Source organism: Botryllus schlosseri, chromosome 10, assembly GCF_051294905.1.
Source record: "Botryllus schlosseri isolate E-star chromosome 10, Bs_hap1, whole genome shotgun sequence".
Lineage (NCBI taxonomy): Eukaryota > Metazoa > Chordata > Ascidiacea > Stolidobranchia > Styelidae > Botryllus > Botryllus schlosseri.
The window spans coordinates 11,650,058-11,670,033 of record NC_137245.1 but is presented as its reverse complement, the minus strand read 5'-3'; the positions used below and the strand labels follow the sequence as shown (position 1 = coordinate 11,670,033).

At 40.6% G+C, this 19,976-nt stretch overlaps 3 long non-coding RNA genes across 3 annotated transcripts in view; 2 read left to right on the top strand and 1 right to left on the bottom strand.

The window, feature by feature from the left end:
- The window catches only part of LOC145448503 (uncharacterized), a 224,735-nt gene extending 222,431 nt beyond the window's left edge, over nt 1-2,304 (bottom strand). Inside the window, exon 1 of the long non-coding RNA XR_013917937.1 lies at nt 2,292-2,304. This is a non-coding gene — a long non-coding RNA (uncharacterized LOC145448503). The remainder of the gene's footprint in view (nt 1-2,291) is intronic.
- LOC145448502 (uncharacterized) lies at nt 644-6,050 on the top strand. Its single transcript, XR_013917936.1, has 4 exons — nt 644-1,225; nt 2,323-2,493; nt 2,562-2,641; nt 5,436-6,050. It is a non-coding gene; the product is annotated as an uncharacterized LOC145448502 (long non-coding RNA).
- A 3,304-nt stretch (nt 6,051-9,354) lies between these two features.
- On the top strand, nt 9,355-15,556 carry LOC145448263 (uncharacterized). The gene is made up of 3 exons (XR_013917852.1): nt 9,355-10,737; nt 12,060-12,270; nt 15,119-15,556. It is a non-coding gene; the product is annotated as an uncharacterized LOC145448263 (long non-coding RNA).
- Nucleotides 15,557-19,976: the final 4,420 nt, after the last annotated feature.

The window sequence follows — 19,976 nt, the reverse complement described above, 5'->3', positions numbered from 1 at the left end:
GTTAAGCCTTCGGCCACTGACCCTAATAGACGCTGAACATAGCCTGGCGGAATATATATAGCAAACGCGGAAACTGCGAACACCTTAATTTTCGAATACAACGCAGATTTAACCTCACCACACCATCGGCCGCGAACTGTCGTGATAGTTAAAAATCGAACTAATGAAGTATCTGAGGGTTACACATTTCGGTCACTACCCAGCAAACACCCGATGTCCCATGGATTTACTGGTATGTCCACAATTGTTCCAACTCGTCCCACCTCCCAAGGTTAGTTACTGAGGACTTGCTCAGTTTGTCACAAATTGGACGTCCAGTTATGTAACTCCAGGTGACTTCCAGTGGAAAAAATTTTTAGAATATTCCTATTCCCGTCACCAATGAATATTCCAGAGGATATCATGGTAGTATGTCACCTGGATGCCACGTACACGGGAGTTCATCAGGATACCCCTACTTGGATATCGTTTTCATGGAGTCAAGCTGGCTTGTTCAAAATAAAGACTCTCTCTCTCTCTCTGTGTTCAAAATGGCATATTATCATTATTCATCCCCACGTGGGATGCACATTGCACAATGCACATGCACATATCGCGGACGAAATCGTAAGACATATAGGCTATATAGCCATTTATTAGTGTACTGTTTTTTTAAAAATATATCGCAATCGTGCGTTGTATTGATTTAATGAAATTAATAAGCTGAACTATAAAGAGGCATATAGCAGGACCCAAGCGTGCACCTGCACAACTGCACAGTGCACACTGCACATCATGGCGAAATACGTGTTGTGAATATGTATCCCAATATAGTGAAATACAAGAACAAATGTGAGCATCAAAGTGAAATTGTGATGCATGTGGCGGCATCACAACGTGATTCAGTAAGCATGATACGCCATGACCATTCGTAGCACACAACACGTCAAGTCTGGTATCTCTACAATCGCGGCCCTATTGTGAAAACCAGACAGCCTTCTTCCTTCTTCGTCACGTGACACCTGCTCAGTGCAGCGCGACGGCGCGTGCATCTGGCATTTGAATCTGAGTTGATGTCTGTGTGACTGATGCGACGAGTTTCTTAAAGATAATGGACGCTGACAAAACAGTCATCAGTCATTGATTAGATTGAGAAGCTGTACGAAGCGAAAGCTGAAGACTTGCTGTCTGTTGTTGATTCAGAAACTCTGCCCGAACCGCTCCAACAGTGAAACAGTTTGAAATGGTAAGAGTTCTAATTAATATTGATATAGAATGATGCGTAAATAGACTTAACTTTCGTATACACTTCTTGTGACCGTAATTTAGCTTCTCCTTTTTCGTTGATAGTTCGTGTTCAATATCAATATATGGTAGAACATTCATAGTTTGTTACGCCTCGTTATTTCTTGGAATGCAGATACGCCATACTGTGTGTAAACACGCTGCAATATGATTGAAACGCCATAAACACCTATTTGCTGATTCATTCCAATAGCAATGTTTTGCTGGTCGGTAGACTGAATGTTCCTCAAGATAGTGATAAAAATATCTTATGTATTCGCGAGGTCATACCGTAGTAATTTATAATTTATGTAATAAGGCATTTATATATTGCTTGATCGCTGGCTAACTCTATATGGATTGTACTAGTTTGGTTGCGCCTGAGATTGATTGCCGCCATTGTGGATAATTCACAAATAACAACTCTTGCTGAACGTATTCTGCTGACTTTTCCTTCGAAAACCTGATAAAATGAGTACATTTAACTGAATAGTATGTCCCATATACAACCAATATGAGCAATTGATTATGAACAAGTGCAAGTCATACTTTGATAGGATACCATGATTGATTATTATCAAGTTTATTGTTAATGACTATGCACCTTTTTAGTACATGATACGCTCTTGCCGTGGCCAAATTCACCCTGTATATAGCCGCACCCGTGTAAATTTTCCAGTAACGATAACTATAAGGTAACTGATGTCAATATGCAAGCATATTGTCTAAACGTGATAGAAGGCATTATTTAGGATTATGATGACTCCCTCTTCAAGTTGAAGAAATGCATGTGCCGCAATCAAACCCTCAACTCAGAGCCGCGGTTTGGCCTATATCGCCCAGCGAATCTCGGCTATCGAAATGAATTATCGAATTACCATTGATGACGTAATCATATTCTGAGTGATTCACAGTAGCCAATATTCTCGCCAACAATAACCTGATAACTGATTAGTGTGTAAATGCACTATAGGCAGCATGCTTGCACCCGCATCGGTTTGTTTTTGTTTCACGTACTGTCAGATGACTTTAATACAACCATTCTGATTTTTTACCTAGATATCAGCAATGTCCGCCATTAGTGATGACCGCGTCAAGCAGACTGTACGAAGAATGCATTATAGAGTGTGTAGTGTACCGTCAACATAATGACGTACTAAAATACAGCATGGGCTTCAACTCGACAAAAAAGAGCACGGAACAAGTGGTGCCTGTATAATATCATTTTCTGTAAGTTGAATGGTAGGCCTACCTATCATATGCGAAAATCAATGTTCAAAATCAGAATCTATTCTCAGGCACCGGATGCGAAATCCATTCATCAACAATGCCAATTGCGGCGCCAGGCCCCGGCATGAAAGTTGGATAGCAAACGAAGGTAAAATAAATAGCTTCGATACAATTTGCGAAAACCGAAGGTGGTTAAAGAATTTAGGGTTGGTACTCACTACTCCATCAGTCGTAGCATCATATCATACATTTCTGCTCAAGTTCAAGTAGCAGTAGTGAGCGAGTGCTCAAGTGGAAGTAGAATATTGAGAAAATTGCACGAGCATCAAGAAGTGGATTAGCCCGAATTGTGGAATTCTTTAGAGTGTAATCGTAAGTGGCCATTTCCGATTATAGGTATAGTCAAGATGAAAGTATATCAGCATTAGTACTCCAGTAGCAGTAGAAGTGATATCCTAAATTTCTGTTGAAACTACAAGCGGAAATAAAAAATTGCGTTGATAAGTCTTCAAGAAATTTTGGGAAGTAAATTTGGTCAAGGTTTTACCATCATCTTGCCACGAAATCGTGACTATTTCTGAATATAGGCAGTCAACGTATATCCATGTTGACTAGCGTGTATCTTTATGTTGAAGATGATCAGCATTTGGAACCCAAGCAAAGCATCAAATTTCTAATCAAGTGTGTGTAGAAATCTATAAGCCATGTAAAAGCTGCATCCAGTACAAGCAGAAAATTGAGTTCGAAAGAAATCTTGTAATTTGTTTCATAGAGTAGATTTGGTCTCGGTCAGGAGTAGCCAACCCGTGGCTCGCGAGAAGGTTTTCAATGGCCCGCGAGTTGATTATCGATTTAAATTGTAATATCAAAAAAATAAATTAGGCAGGTAATTTATTGTGAGCTTGCAAGACACACCGAAAATTGGATTAGCCCGACCGCAAACTTTATGATGTTAATGACGAAAATATCAGTTCCGACGCATTGGCGTAGCCAGGGGCCATCAACATTTTCGTATATGAACATAAAGTAGAATATTTCGTCGCAGATTTATTTGACATGATATTTTTCTTAGCGCTTCGCTTGATTTATTGTCATTTGATTTCTATCTTTTATAGTATTGTTTCCTTCTCATGAATATTAAATATGCGCCCAATCTACGCAATTGATCTCAACTATATTCGCAATTATGTGAGAACGTGTTGTCCTACATGCGACTTCGCGCCTACACTCGCTGAAAAATTGTCGTTGATGAAACCTTTGCGCAAAATGATAAGACTCATGTTCACTGAAAACTTCGATTATTCATGTCTTGGTCAATTAAGCCCTGCGGTATACAGAGCTGGTCAATTGAGCCCAGCGGTAATTAGGCGACCCACAATATATGCAACATTATTATTGCCTGAATTCATTCATTAACTTTTAAAAAATTTCGCGATTGCGGATCATGTAGGTTCTATTCTAGCTGCGCTATATTCGCAAACAATGGAATTGTCGATAATATGGTGATTTGGCGGCAAAATACAGTTAAAATCAATGAAACAGTAGCTCTTCCAACAATGATGTAAGTCGGTATTTTTCTATGCTACCTATAATTTACTCAACACTGCGGCAAACCTGGGTATGCGTTGATGTAGACAAAGTATTTAACTGTAAACCGGACGTTGAAGTTTTCTTCATCGTCTTGAATAGCGATTCAGGTTTCCCCCAAGGCCAGGGATGATTTGAGTCTTTTGTGATGCACTAGTGCGACCACAGATATTGTAATTATATTTTTGTGAAACTATTGTCTTCACCATGTAACTTGCATGTATCAGTTCCGTTTTGGCGTTTGTGCTTCTGTTTTTGGTAATTTTTTCATAAAACTCGGAACGCAATATGCATTTTTTCTGCACTCGATATTTGCAGTGTTGAGGGATTATTTAATGGAAGTATTTCTTACGGAAATTTCATACGTTGCATTGCATCAAACAAGCATTGTTCAATCTACGCAGTATTGCTGGGCGGTCTGTATGTTTGACAGCCCTGATGTAATGGAATGTGGCTTCTTTCCAACATGGGTAGTCAAAGTAAAAGTAGTCAGTACTGCTCAAGTAATACATAATTTCTAGTGAAGTATATGTAGTGGTTTACAAGACATGTTAAACCTACCTCAAGGAAGCAGTTAGTGTGATGTCGTAAATTTGGTCTAGGTGTCGCTTGATTTTAGCATATAACCGTAAGTGGCATTTAACAAACTGAAGTATTCAACGTTGGGACCAATGTTCCCTCTAAATTTTGACGGGTCTGCGCACACTCACCAACTCACTGCGCAGACCCTTGAAAAACAGTGCGTAACGACTAAAAAAGGGTCATCACTTCGAATTTTTTGTGCGCAACGGAGATTTTCTGTGCGCAGCGACCGTGAAAGCACTGCGTATGTGCGCAGCTTAGAGGGAACATTGGTTGGAACTCTAGTGGAAGTAGAAGTAACAGGAATTTATACTGGAGTATGTAATGATTTACGAAGTATATTGAAACTACTCCAAGTTAAAATTGAAGTTGAAAGGTACTCGAGTAGTTTGAAAAGGGTAGATTTGGTTGTAATGTTTCATTCTTTTACCATGTAATGGTCCGAACATGGTTAGCCGAAGTAAAAGTAGTCGTTTTTGGTACTTAAGCTGAAGTAGAAGTAACATCATAAATTTCAACTGAAGTAGAAGTAGCAATTTTCAAATATGTCAAAATTATTTCAAGTGGAAGTAGAAATATAAGTTGATAAGTACTCGAGTAAATTGAAGAAGTGGTCTCCGTCGAACAGGAGTTAGTTCTCAAGCAGACATGTACCGGTAAGTAACGTAAATCTGTAGTGAAGTATCTGTAGCACTTTCCAAGGCGTTGTATAACTACTTCGAGCAGAAATAGGCAACATACGGAATTCACTGACATTGCTCTATATATTTCAGCTGCAAGCGCCGAGAAAAAACGTTTTGGTGCAACCACTTGTGATTGACAAAGAAAAAGAATGGGCACTCAACATCAGCAAACGGTGCATTGATATAATTCTTGCAGAGTGAATTTTTACTGAACGCTATTTGTAATGTTCGTTTTGAATTGTTGCGGTTTCTTTATTCCTGTGATACATACCATTATTTAATTTATCCTGTGATACCATTCTTAAATTTAATCAATTTTTTGCACATGAACTGCTCCATTAGCTTGGAGTTGTCCCAACAGTTGCAGTGTCTTATATTCCTAACAGTTGCAGTGTCTTATATTCCTGTGACACCTTTTTTATGTTATTAATAATGCTTTTTTACTTTGAATGTTTGTCATTAGTTTGAGTGGTATTAGCAGTTGCTGTTTATAAACTCCTGTGACACATTTTCTGTGATTGCTTGTCGCAATATGATTTTTCACTTCAGCCTTGACTGTGTTAAGTGGTAGTAGTTTTAGCCTTATTTCACATTTTGTGTTGCGTAAATTAGATAGTTGTAGTTATGTTGATAATAACCAATATTGTATTTGTATTTTGCCAGTTTCATTCCCCACTCACCCAATATACGCTGTGTGTGAGCTGATATGATGTTGTTAGTCGTGAGGCGTTGAACCAGGTATGGAGTGGAGATGATAAAGGGGGCGAATGACACTTCCATAGGGAGTGGCGTCATGTCCACAGTACGTCAAGCGTGTCCATAGGGAGTGGCGTCATGTCCACAGTACGTCAGGCGTGTCCATAGGGAGTGACGTCAGGTCCACAGTACGTCAGGCGTGTCCATAGGGAGTGGCGTCATGTCCACAGTACGTCAGGCGTGTCCATAGGAAACCACGTGACGTCCAGGCTAGGTCAGACGCGTCCATGACGAGTCTCTCCATGTCCACAGCACGTCATTGCGGACGTACTCAGCGAGCGGACAGGACGTCTCTAGTTGTCGACAAACCCACTCCAGGGAGGTAACGGCCGGAAGTAACGGGATGTCCTGTCAGCTATTCCACCGGAAGTCAACTGGACATCGAGTGTTTGCTGGGTAACGATTATACACGCGCAGCGTGGCCTCGTGGCAAACATCTAGAAACCGCGGGACACAAATGTTCGAGTATAAGGCAAATGATGCCTCAAATGGCAGAGGGCTGTCGTATAAAGTTACAAATTGAACTTATCAAGTATCTGCGGGTCAAACATTCGTTCGCTAACGATTATACAATACACGCCCAGCATATGGCCTCGTGGCAAATATCTAGAAACCGCGGGACACCCTAAATATCGAGTTTAAGACAAGTTTGACCTCACAATAAGGGCCGAGAACTGTCGTAATAGGTGAAAATTGAAAATATACGAGATATCTGATGGTTAAACATTGGGTCACTTAGCCTTGTAAGCGCTGAACGTGACCTGGTGGGAAGTATATAGAAAGCGCGGAAACTGAGGAGCACCCTAAATTTCGAGTATAAGACGAATCTGGCGTCACAAATGGCCGAGAGCTGTCGGAAAATAGTTAAAAATTGAGCTTATTGAGTTATCCGATGGTTAAACTTCGGGAAATTAGCCTTGTAAACGCTGAACATGGCCTGGTGGAAAATATCTAGAAACTGCGGAACACCCTAAATTTCGAGTATAAGGTGAATTAGGCCCCATAAACACCAGAGGACTGTCGTACAAAAGTTAAAAACTGAACGTATGAAGTATCTGATGATCAAACATTCGGTCACTGACGATTATTATTATACATTCACGAACAATCTGCCCTCGTGGAAAATATGATCTAGTAAACGTGGAAACTGCGGGGACTCAAATTTTACCGAATACATATATAATAACACCCACGGAAGTATTGTAATCGGAAGAAAACATGAACAAGTTGTTATTATCGAGCATCAATTCTCGATGATCGGGAGTCAAATATACGAGCAATATGAATTTCTATATTTGTGGTTGCCCTTTTCATTTCATAGTGCTAGATCTAGACATAGGCTACGTCCGTTTTTTTTCTCGCTCAGTGTTAAACTGTTCTGAGCGTGGATGAATGCATGCATGTTTTTTTTATTACATGACCTTCAATTGTGTTTTGCGTTTATGATACTACCGGTTGATGATTTGGTTACTTTAATAATTCGTTTCACCTCTTTGCGCATTAATATTTTTCGCCATTTTACCAGTCTTAGATACATCTAATTTAAGCGTTTAATAGGAATAGCATGGACGGAGTTGCATTTAAAACCAACACGTTTAAAACAAGGCCTTTGGTTGAAACATGTATTTTATTGTTTTTTTTAAGCCATGACGTCGCGAATATTCAATTGTGATGTCATAGTGGATTCACATTGGTAATTGAAAATATAGATTTAATATAGCTCCTTTGACGAAATATATGTACACTATTGCTGTTGAACCGACTTTTCTGAGGGGTCCAACCGTTCCATATCGATATACGTCGGCTATTTCTGGTGGTTATTATCCGTAAGCTCGTACAACATGCTTTCTGGAAAGTATTTACACAATTATGGCATAATTTTGCAACTTGAAAAACACAAATATTTTTAAAGACTTTTGTTTAAAACACTGTTGCAAACATGTATTAAACGAAGTGTTTTATAACACCATTTATTTTAAATGCATCCCTAGTTGGAGAAGAGTTGCTGCCGAAGGGGTTGGTTGGTTCGTTGGCTGGCTTCAGGGCTTGGCTGGCTTGTTGGTGGGAGTTGGCAGTTCATTCCTCGACAGAACGACGTTCTGGAGTGCCGAGACGTCGAGAGTTCATCTAGGCTCCAACTCCCATAATAGGTCGCTGCTGTGAAGGAAGAATAGCATAACACTAATACATTACACCGAGCCAGTTGGGGAAGCGAGTGGCGCAGTTATCGCTGATTTCTGGTTGGATCACTGGCGTAGCCAGAGAGGGGCGATCGCTCTCCCCCTAAATTTCTGGAAAGTTTTCCTAAAATCAATAAATATATCAGTATTTGGGGACAGATGAATACAACCTGAAAAATATGTCCGCGCTTCGCGCGATTTAGTGTCCAACATGCACGTCTTGATTTTCTTATCGGTATCCTGAAAAAATTCCTTCGCAAATACCCATAATTGAATTTAGCTGCATTTACATGAGAATACACCAGTACCAGTATGTATACACGCGTGTATAATCGTTAGTGACCGAAATGTGTAATCCTCAGATACTTCATAAGTTCGATTTTTAACTATCACGACAGTTCGCGGCCGATGGTGTGGTGAGGTTAAATCTGCGTTGTATTCGAAAATTTAGGTGTTCGCAGTTTCCGCGTTTTCTTATATTCCGCCAGGCTATGTTCAGCGTCTATTAGGGTCAGTGGCCGAAGGCTTAACCCTCAGATACTTCATAAGTTCGATTTATAACTATCACGACGGTTTGCGGTCGTTTGTGAGGTTAACTCTGCCTTATACTCGAAAATTAGGGTGTCCCGCAGCTCCCGCGTTTTCAAGGTATGTTCCGCGAGGCCAGGTGTATAATTGTTAGTGAACGACTGTCTGACTCTCAGATACCAATTAATTTCAATTTTCAACTATTACGACAGTTCTCTGCTATTTATGAGGCCTAAATCGCCTCACTCTAAAATTGATGTCCCGCAGGTTCCTCGCTTTAGACTTTAGAGTTCCTTCAATGAGATCTACAAATGTCGATGACCGACTGTCCCGCGTTCCGCCGTTTCCGCTGTTTCCTCGTTTTAGTGCCTACTTTGTGCTCTATAGAGGTCAATGACCGACTGTTCCGCGTTCCGCGTTTTCCTCTGTTTTCAGCGCTTTAGGAATCGAGGTTTCCCGCAGTTTCCGCGTTTTAGGGGCCATTTCCGCGAGTTCCGCGTTTTCCGCAGTTTCCGCGTTCCCTCCTTTTAGGGTTACCCATATTTATTGAACAGCAACAGCCTCGGTCATCATTAACTGCGATAACCGTCATGAATTTCACTATGATTCTAGTGGCACGTCTGTGCCGCGGTTTATCATGTACGAACGAAACTAACCGACCCGCTGCTAATCGTAAACTTAGCAGTACTTGTAATACTATAGGCTAGTAGGCTATAGTATAGCGATGAGCCGATGAGCATGATCATGATAATATTTAATTATATGCAATCATTGAAGTTCGATTTGCTGCACAGTGGGTTTCATGTTGTTGTAATATTCAACTTACTGTTTGATGTGTACGGTATATACTATGAAAAGTTTGACAATAATTTCCAAAGACTGCAAGATCCATGCAGGAAACCAGATGCAGCATCGATGAATGTATTATAGCCTAGCTTTATATAGCTACATAGTTTTAAAGTGTATTATAGGATCTTCCTTTACGGAATGTGAGATTGCTGAATTTGTGGCTGAAAACGATAGTTGCATGACTGGCATATTTATTATCTATCGTATTTGTTGTAATTTTGTGTTGTGTCCACAACAACACCATTGATACTAATCGAGGCTTTCGGTGAACAAATCAAAATGTATGGCTTTATTATTAGTTAATGTTAGGGTACTCTAGGAACAATCAATATAGTTAACTCAACTTTAACCTCAGCCTAATTTAATGATACCCCAACGCTAAACCAATTATAAACGACATGGATTTACCATGTTCATGGGGAAGACGGGTTGTCGCAATGTCGGCAATGTCGCCGTGCAACATACTTAAAATGCTTACTTATAACTATTGCAATGTAACGATAACTTATAACTTACATATAGCTTAACTATACAATATCTTGAAATCCTCGGTAAGAAATATTAGTCGCAAAAATTATATAGTCACAATTCGCTCATTGGATATCTTGCACGTTCCTCGTCATATATTATGATAGTTTAAAATTGGTGAAAGTAGATAATTATTCCGTTTGAATTTTCACTTCTTCTCGGACCTCGAGTTGACATTGATCTTTAGATATTTCGCCCATTACCTTCCAATAAGTATATTGCACGGCGACATTGTGCCGACATTCACAAAATATATTGCACGGCAATATCATTGCCTACATTACAGCGACATTCACAAAGTAGATGGGCCCTAGGGAAGACTGATTGCTGATAGTCATGTTGTCGTGGATAAGAAAGCACACTATTGACCCTTATTATCAATGGATTCTTCATGCCGATGAGGCAGGGGCATACCTGGGTCTGCGTATACAACATCGCTTCATTTTTAGCAGGAGTCTAAATATGGAACAGGCAATGATATATAGTACTTTTCAACTTCGGAGCAACGCATCGCATTTGTGCATTGTCCATGGATTAAGAAGTTGAATCATGTAAGTTGGAGTGATGATTTATGATTGTTCATGTTCATTAATCAGCGATTTATTAGCCTGAAAAAAGTGTCATAAATGATGTGCAAATAGACTCTGTGACGGTAGTTCCCGTTCAGGATTTCGCCAGTGGTGCTCAAAATTGCTGCATGATATTTTGATATTGTTACTCTACGACTCGATGTTTCGTTGAATCCAAGTGTGCCATAATTCACAGTGACGCTAATCTGGTATGCATGATTTCTATAGATATGTCAGGTTGGCTGCATCACTTCTGTTCCGATTAGTAGGGCTTGGCAAAGTCGAGCACCTGAGTGAAGAGTGATTGATTCTGAATCTGGCGTGTGTCAAGTATTCGATAATCACTCATTATGATGTTATACTCATAACAGTATGAGTATGGAAAGTTGAAAACGTATCTTTTATGTTTCCACTAAGAACATACAAGTTTTACATCACACTAAATTACAGATAATTTGGTGTATTTTCGACCAATACCTATTTCATTGCACTTTGTGACTATGCTGTGAGTTAATCATGACTTCACAGATATGTCATTTCCACTAAAGTGAATAGCTTTGTACTACGCATTTTGTATGCTACTTCCACATTGGCAATGGCATCAAAAATATAATTTTATTGATAACTGTACTCTTGGTGGCAAAGAGCGTATAATTTCAGAACGCCTACTTGAAAAAGTCATCTACTTGGCTCGAATCAATAGAATTAATTGCGACCAGTGAACTCGGCCCATTACGAATTCGGCCCATTGAACTCGGCCTTCGGTGAACTGGCCCATGGTGACTTTGTCAATACAAATTATTATAAATATCGTGAATTGTATTATTAATTGAAGGCAATGGCGAATTGGTGGTGGGGTGGTGGATATGTCGTGTGAATGTTATTCCCACTGGGGGCGGTGTCGGATGTATAAAATGTTATTTTAGACGTACGGAGCTGCATAATGTTGACGAAGAGTGCAGAACGTCAAGGATTGGATCGCACATGGTGAATTCAGTGTAACCCAATATTAGGGTTGAAGGGGCTTAGGTTTAGGCCGAGTTCACCTCCGAAGGCCGAGTTTACCGTAGGCTGAGTTCAATGGGCCGAATTCACCATGGCCCGAGTTCACTGGTAATCGAATTAATACTCGATTTAGATTCGAGTACTCATGTGCCCAGCCCTACTGATTAGGGAGTAGAATGTGCGAATAGCCAAGCTTGTACACCATTGTTTTTGTTTTTTAACAGGATGTTATAAATACCTGGCTTGAGTTCTTGACAAATGCCTTCACTACACCTATTCACATTATTTAAATCTTCTAGATCGACAATGTCTTCAATTAATGGCAACAACGTCAAGCAGGTTGTACGAAGAATGCCTTGTAGACTGGGGCCGACATCGTTTGGAAGAACTACTGCCACCTAGAACAAGCGTTGCTTTTACACTACAAAATCGGTGCTGCATCATGCTCGGGAAAAAGTCGGAAAGCAATTGAAGATCTAAAACGTTGAATACACTATTTGGAAACCAGAGGTAGTCAAAGTAATCATCTTTTGTACTGAAGTTGAAGTAACGGCATGAATTTATACACACGTAGATGTAACAAGTTACAGGGTGTGTCAAATCTATTTGAAATGGAAGTAGAAAATGATGTTCTGAAATATCCTCAAGTAATTACTTTTAAAAAGTAGATTTGGTCGATGTGTTGCATGCATACGATTGCCCGACATATGAGTATGCGACACAATGGAAAACGACAATTGAGCATGGAACACTTTAGCATGCATCACTTCAGTATGTGACTTCATAACCCCAAAACTAACCCTAACCTGAAACATAACACTGAAATTAACCGCTATATATCCCGAGCCCTACCCTAACCCAAGCTTAAATTCAACCCTAACCCGTAATTTGACTCGCATGCTCATGTGTCGCATGCCCGTATATCCACAGACCGTTGCATACTCAATAGTTCATGGGGTGATCAAAGTAATCATTGTTTGCATTGAGTAGAAGTAGTAGCAACGCTGTTAGCTTCTACTCCAGTATAATTAGCGAGTCACAAGGCTTGTAAAAATCACTTCAAAGAAACAGGAAAGTTCTGAAAAGTAGGCCTACGCGAGTATATACGTAAGAAGTTTCAAAAACTATATTTATTGGAGGTATTACATACTTTTAGCGCGTTGTTATTAGGGCTTGGCAAAATCGAGTACCCGGGTGATTCGATGCTGAATCGAGTATTAAGCTTCGATTCGAATATCTCATTATGACGTCACAACATTATGAATGATGACAAGTTGTATGCAACTTCAAAGACTAAATTTCCAGTTCAACATCACATCGAAGATTGTTTGGTAAATTTTCGATCATACCTAGCTTATTGCACTTCGTGACAACACATGTGTCATTTACGCGAACGTGCGTAGCTATGTCCTACATGTTTCGTATTCTGCGATTCGACCAATCACCGTTTCAATGCCTCACAGTGATATATGGAATCGAAATTCCAATTCTCGATAAAGTATTATATAGTTTCGAATACTGAAAATATATAATACTTTACTGAGAATTAGAATTTTGATTCTATATTCGTACTCGAAACTTACTTTTACTTACTCGACTCGAATCATTGGAATTGATACTCAATTCAGATTCAAGTACTCGAATCATTGTGGCCAGCCCTAGTTATTCTAGGTGGTCACTTCCAAACAAAGATGGTCAGAGTAGTCGTAGTTAGTACTTGAGTATCAATAGCGATTTACAAGACATCAAACTACCTTTCAAGTATAAGTAGAAAGTGAAATTTGAAAAAGTAGGCTACTGGGGTGAGTAGTTTCAAAAAGTGGACACAGTCGAAATGTCGAGACTTATTGCATGTTGTAATTGCAGGGTTGTAATGACTCGACTCGTGTCACGATTTTCTGATGACTTGACTTGAGTCATTTCCGCAAAATTCGGAAATGACTCGACTCGATTCGAGTCAATCTGTGTATTGCGCATGACTCGAACCAAGTCATATGACTCGAGTCTTAGACGGCCGAGACCAACATTTCATTGCAATTTCGAAGTATAGTAAAGTGGCCACACTATTGGGGATTCGTCTATTGGTACTAGTATTCGAAAATGCGACCAGAAACTGCTAAAAGTGAGGAAAATTAATATATTATGAATGAGAACCATTCAATATCACCAGAGTTATAAAAAGTGGGTTAACAAGGCTTTAACTGGAAACTGAGCGGCCAACACAATGACTTGGACTCGGAAACGAGTCATAACACCATGACTCAGACTCGACCCTCTGATCGCTGACTTGGACTCGGACATGACTCGGTGGTGAATTGAAAATGACTCGACTTGACTCGAGTCAAAACTATAAAATTGAGATTGACTTGTGACTTGGTTACAACCCTGAGTCGTAGGTGCATGCTAGGTGCAACAGAGATGGTTAAAAACGTAGTTGTTTTCAGCACTCAAGTAGAAGCATTTGTTGTGTCATCAATGGAGTAGAAGTAGTAGTAACGCCCTGTATTTCCACTCTGGCACAAGCAGTGATTTACAAGGTTTGTCCAAACTAATTTATGTGAAAGTATAATTTCTGAAAAGTACTCAAGTATGTACTTTAGATGTTTCCAGGGTTGTAACCAAGTCACAAGTCAATCTCACTTATATAGTGAAGTCGAGTCATTTTCAATTCACCACCGAGTCAAGTCCAAGTCAACGAGTATAGGGTCGAGTCCGAGTCATGGTGTTATGACTCAATTTCAAGCCATTGCGTTGGCTGCTCAGTTTCCAGTTAAATTCTTGTTTAATCCAATTTTTATAACTCTGTTCGGTGATATCAACGGTTCGCATTTATAATATAGGCTACTGATTTTTCTCCCCTTAAATAGTTTCTGGTCGCATTTTCAAGTACCGCTACCATTAGACGAAATACCAATAGTGTGGTCACTTTACTATTTTTCGAAATTACAATGTAATATCGGTCTTGGCCGTCTGAGTCTCGATTCATATGACTTGGTCCGAGTCATTACATAGATTGACCTTGAGTCGAGTCATTTCCGAATTTTGAGAAAATGACTGAGTCATCAGAAAATCGCGACTCGACTCATTACAATTACAGCCCTGGGTGTTTCCACAAGTTGATTTGATTGGCTGGTTGCATACTCCGTATCGCTAGTTCAGAAGCTCTCCACACTCAAGTAGACACTGTAGTCATAGCATCGTCATAAATTTTCACTCAAGTACAAATAGAAGTAGCGATTTACAAGACATATTACAATTAATGCTAGTGGAAATATATAATGAAGTTCTGATACATATTTCATGTGCTATGAAGAGTGGATCTACATACAATTTGCTGACATTGTTTTATGTGCTTCAGGCAAAACAAGGACTGAGAAGAAACCTGTTGTTACAACCAAAGTTTATCTCCAAAGATGAATACGCGCTCGCGCTCTTAACATGATGCGGTGCAGCCGATGCATCGTTTTACGTCTTGCAATGGTAGTTTCTACTTATGATTGCTTACGTCTGTTTTTGATTGTCTTAGCAGTTGTCCTTTGTAAAATGCCTCTGACACGTTTCTTTCAAATTTCTCGAATGCACCTCAATTGGACTGTTTGTCATGTTAGTTAGTTAGAACTAGCTGATATTTCCAAAGTTCATGTGACACATTTATTTCATATATTGGTAATTTTGTGATCGAATTTTCACTTAATCCTCAACTTTGTTAAATAATAAGAGTTCCTTAATTAATTTTTTACTTGTTATTTGCAATTGTCGTTTTCCAGTAACCCAATATAAATAGTTTGTGAGCTTATATGATGTTGGATTCCGTGTAGTGGGAGCAGGTATCGAAGTGGAGGAGGTAACCATGGAGATCATGAAGTATTTCACAGGGAGTCCTGAGATGGTAATCCTGAGGACTTGAACAGGGGCGAATAACACGTCCACAGTTCGTGGACGGGCGTCCATAGGGAGTGGTGTTACGTCCACAGTACGTGGACTGGCGTCCATAGGGAGTGGCGTCACGTCCACAGTGCGTGGACTGGCGTCCATAGGGAGTGGCGTCACGTCCACAGTACGTCAGACGCGTCCATAGGGAACCACGTGACGTCCAGGCTAGGTCAGACGCGTCCATGAGGAGTCGCTTCATGTCCACAACACGTCATTGCGGACGTACTCAGAGGGCAGACAGGACGTCTCTAGTTGTCGACAAACCTACTTGAGGGAGGTGACGGCCGTAAGTTACCGGACGTCCTGCCGGCAATTCCACCGGAAGTCAACTGGACATCGAGTGTTTGCTGGGTTGCCACGTGCATTTGTCGAGTGGCTCCATGAAGAATGGTGCGCATTGAAGTCGCCGCATATAATGGAGCGTGATGACAAAGAGCCGAATATCCTAAAATCACTAGCTGTAGTTTCACAGTCCGGGGGTATGTAAACGTTGCATATGTTCAAGTTCCCTACTCGCACACATAGTACCTCAAAAACGGCTGACGAGACATTGTTCGAAAGAGACGCATTGAGCGATGCTCGAACAAAAGTGGCAATGCCGCCAGAGTGCACCGTCTTATCACGGCGGAATAGTTGGTACCCCCCTAGTTTTGGTGTGTACTTTTGGACAAGATGGGATTCTTGAATAAGAATAACGTCTGGTTGAATGGTTAAGGTTGACAAGTAGTGCTTAAATTCGTGTAGCTTGCGATAGATGCCCCTGCAGTTCCACTGTAAAATGACTAAAGAGTTGTGATTATCCATTTAAAGTGCCATTTGACGTCTGGGAGGGAGTGTCTTCGGTCTCACCAAAGCTTTTTGTGACATTTTTCAGAGAGACTGGGTCAACAGAAAATCCCAAATATTTGCTGGCAGCTTTGGCTACAATAGTATGTAGAACGGTACCACTGTCGCTAGATTTGCAAGCATTTACAGTTATCTTAACGATTTCAGCAATGAGCGCAAGGAGGACTACGGGGTCAATAGAAGCAAGCCCGCTTGATGCGGTTTCGACTGTGGGGTTGGCAGCAGTTCGAGCAGGTGGTGGTTGTCGCCAGTGGCGCAGGTCACCGTCGTTGGGCTGTGGGGTGGTAGGCCTGTAACTCCGACCACGGGTTAGTACATTCTTATAACTAAGCCGCTGCGGGTATGGCTTTGAGATCCTGTGTACGTCAAGTCTGTTGGGGGCAGGATCGTCTACGATTACCGACTCATGGTACTCAGACATGGTCTCGGGAGTTTCCTTGGGTTGTGGTTGTGGTTGTGTGAGGGACATATGATATCCCTCTCTAAGAGCATTAAATTTGGCTTCTTCCTTGTATATGATGCAACCACCATATGCAGCGCTGTGTTCCTCGTTGCAATTTACACATTTTTTGTTGTTTGAACAGTCGTCATACGTGTGATCACGGCCACCGCATTTGGAGCAGCAACGTTTTCCGCGGCAGTGCTTGGCGACATGCCCAAAGCGATTGCATTGGAAGCATCTCGTTGGCGGTGGATTATATTGTCTCGTTTTAAAACGAAGATAGTGGAACATCACGTGCGGTGGAATCGTGACCGTGCTGAAAGACAGCAGAACTGCAGTTGTACTAACAGTGCCATCTTTCGTTTTTTTGGTGAGCCTTAACATGAATTACATTCATGCTGCGAAAACTCTCTAAGAGCTCCTGTTCCGATATTTCGACAGGTACTCCAGGGACAACTGCGCGACTTGCGTATGGTCTGGGTTGAAAGATTGATGTCTTAATTTTAATGGTTGTCGATGCGGACTTCAAAATGGTGCAATCAAGGAGCTGCTTTGCTTGCTTTTCGTTGTTACAAGTGATAAGGATGTCACCCGAGCGAAGAACCTTGATATCAGCATAGCTGCCTATTGACGCATAAAGTGCCTTATTAACCAAGTCTGGATGATACGATTTCATTAGTCTACCCTCTCCACTGAGCAAAACCTTGAGATTTCCCGAGACAGGGATGGAAGACGGTACGGCAGAAGATACTTGCGAAGGAGATGTTACTTTAGGACAAGGATCTGGATTGTTAGGCGTAGTTGCATAGTCTCTAGCTATAACCTTAGCGCCATTTCCATTTTCATCGGAGTCACTCTCAGCTTCCTTAACGCTACACTTCTTGCGCTTCATACGACTAGACGTTTCTGCGTCCATGTTCTCCAATTCCTCGAACTACTGACTAGACTACTCTGACTAGTGTATCTATTGGTGATTAACTGATACGGTTAGATAATGAAATGACAAAGCGCCTCTGTCTGAACGACTCGGTGCTTTGATAGAGCTGACAAGAGCTAATCAAGAGACGACCGTACTCGACGACATCTAGCGATTGAATGATATTGTACTGTTGATTTCTGGTTGTAAACGTTTCGGAAATTTGTTGTAGAAGTCATCAGAGATTCACCTATGCTAGATGTCAATCATGTACAAAGCATTTAGAATTATATCGTCAGAATTACGCAGAAATCCATCGGTAACGTAGTCGTATTACGGTACTCAACTCTGATCATATGTACTTAAATTTATGCATTTGAAGTAAAGCGATTGGTTTATATTCTGGTAAGAGTATTTGTTAGTTCAAGCAGAACTATTTGTCTGTTGTGGAGCCTGATTTTGGATGGAAGATATGACTGAAGCAGCCCGGACCCGCAAGGATCAGGATATACTGTCTGCTGGTTTGGGTGCTGGCGTGCTGCTATAAAACCGCTGAACACATCGGAAGTATCTTTTGGGAGAACCTGCCATCAAGACTAAGCAAAGCAGTGCAATTTATTGTTGCCTTATACAATGCCGATCTTATTAGCACTACTTCACAACTGCGATTGAAGTGGATTTGGCAAATCACACGCGATTTTGATAAATAGTTGATGTCACATATGTGCGCTATTTAGCGAACTAAGGGAAGTATCTATCAAATAACTCTTAGAGCAGCTCAAACGCAGTGACAAGATCGGTCATCCTATACCCAGAGGTGGTCAACGTGGTCATTGTTGGGAACCGAGTACAAGTAATGTCTCAATTTATACTCCAGTACAAATTACTTCCAGGACATGTCCAAAGTACTTCAAGTGGAAGTAGAAATGAATTTCTGAAAAGTAGTCAAGAAATTCGTTACATGAAGTAGATTTGGTTGGGTCCCTTAGTTTTAGAAATTAATGCCACGTGACAACTGTAAACATTTCATGTTGCATCTTCTTGATCAACGCAAAAGGGTGATGACACCACAAATATGTGCAATTTTCAAAAATTAATTTAGTTACCGTGGTACTGGGGCTATTTTGCCCAGTTGTTATGACAACCTCACGCTTGAAGGGGATGCAATCATGCGCCAAAGCTACTTTCTAGTTGACAAAATCCCCAAACTGACAAAAAAGTACTACCTAAAAAGTGTCAAGTAGAAGTGGAAGTAGCCTAAACTCATAATGACGCTAGTACTCAGGTAAAACAGTACTTCGTTGCTGACCCCCTCTGTGTATTGGTTCAACCAACTCAGAAACATCCTCTAAAGACGACGAATATTGTTTCTTTTGCATTGACTCCGTAATATTCTGAACTTATGATATTCTTTGATTCATTGAATTTACAAATAAACTTGGAAAGAAGTGCAATTTATTAATTTTTGTGCATTCGATACCCATCGCATAAGAAATAGTTGAAGAAAATTGCATGTTAACCTTATCAAGTTCAATAACTGCCGAGACTCTTATGCCTATGTATTTTCATCTACCTCCATAGCCACTTGTCTAGACAGATTCATAGCATCTACGGAAGAGCGCTTGTCTTGCTGTACACAAATGAAATATCATTTTCGAAGCAGACATCAACATCGGGAAAGAAGTTCAGGACAGTTAGTCAGTGGCCAGATCATCTGCTGACATTTTCTGTTGGCATGAAACCACGCTGCCTTCTACCGCATGACCGAATTTTATGTGGTGATAATAATTGGCTCCAGGCTGAATTCTTGACGAGGGCATCATCAATTTCTTAGTTGCCTATGTTTGGCTCTCTTGGGATAATCCATCAGATCATTAATTCGTATACATGTGGTATAGCCATGTCTTGAAACTCAAGATATTTGCACTGTGCCAAAGAGTGAAGTAATCCAATCCAGGCAATCAATCAAGTAATCCAGGCCCCGGGACAGTTTGTTTCACCCTCAATTGGAGCTGATGATCATTTTCCTTTGGGTAGTGGCACTTGGCAGCATGACAGAATGATCAATAACTTGTAATA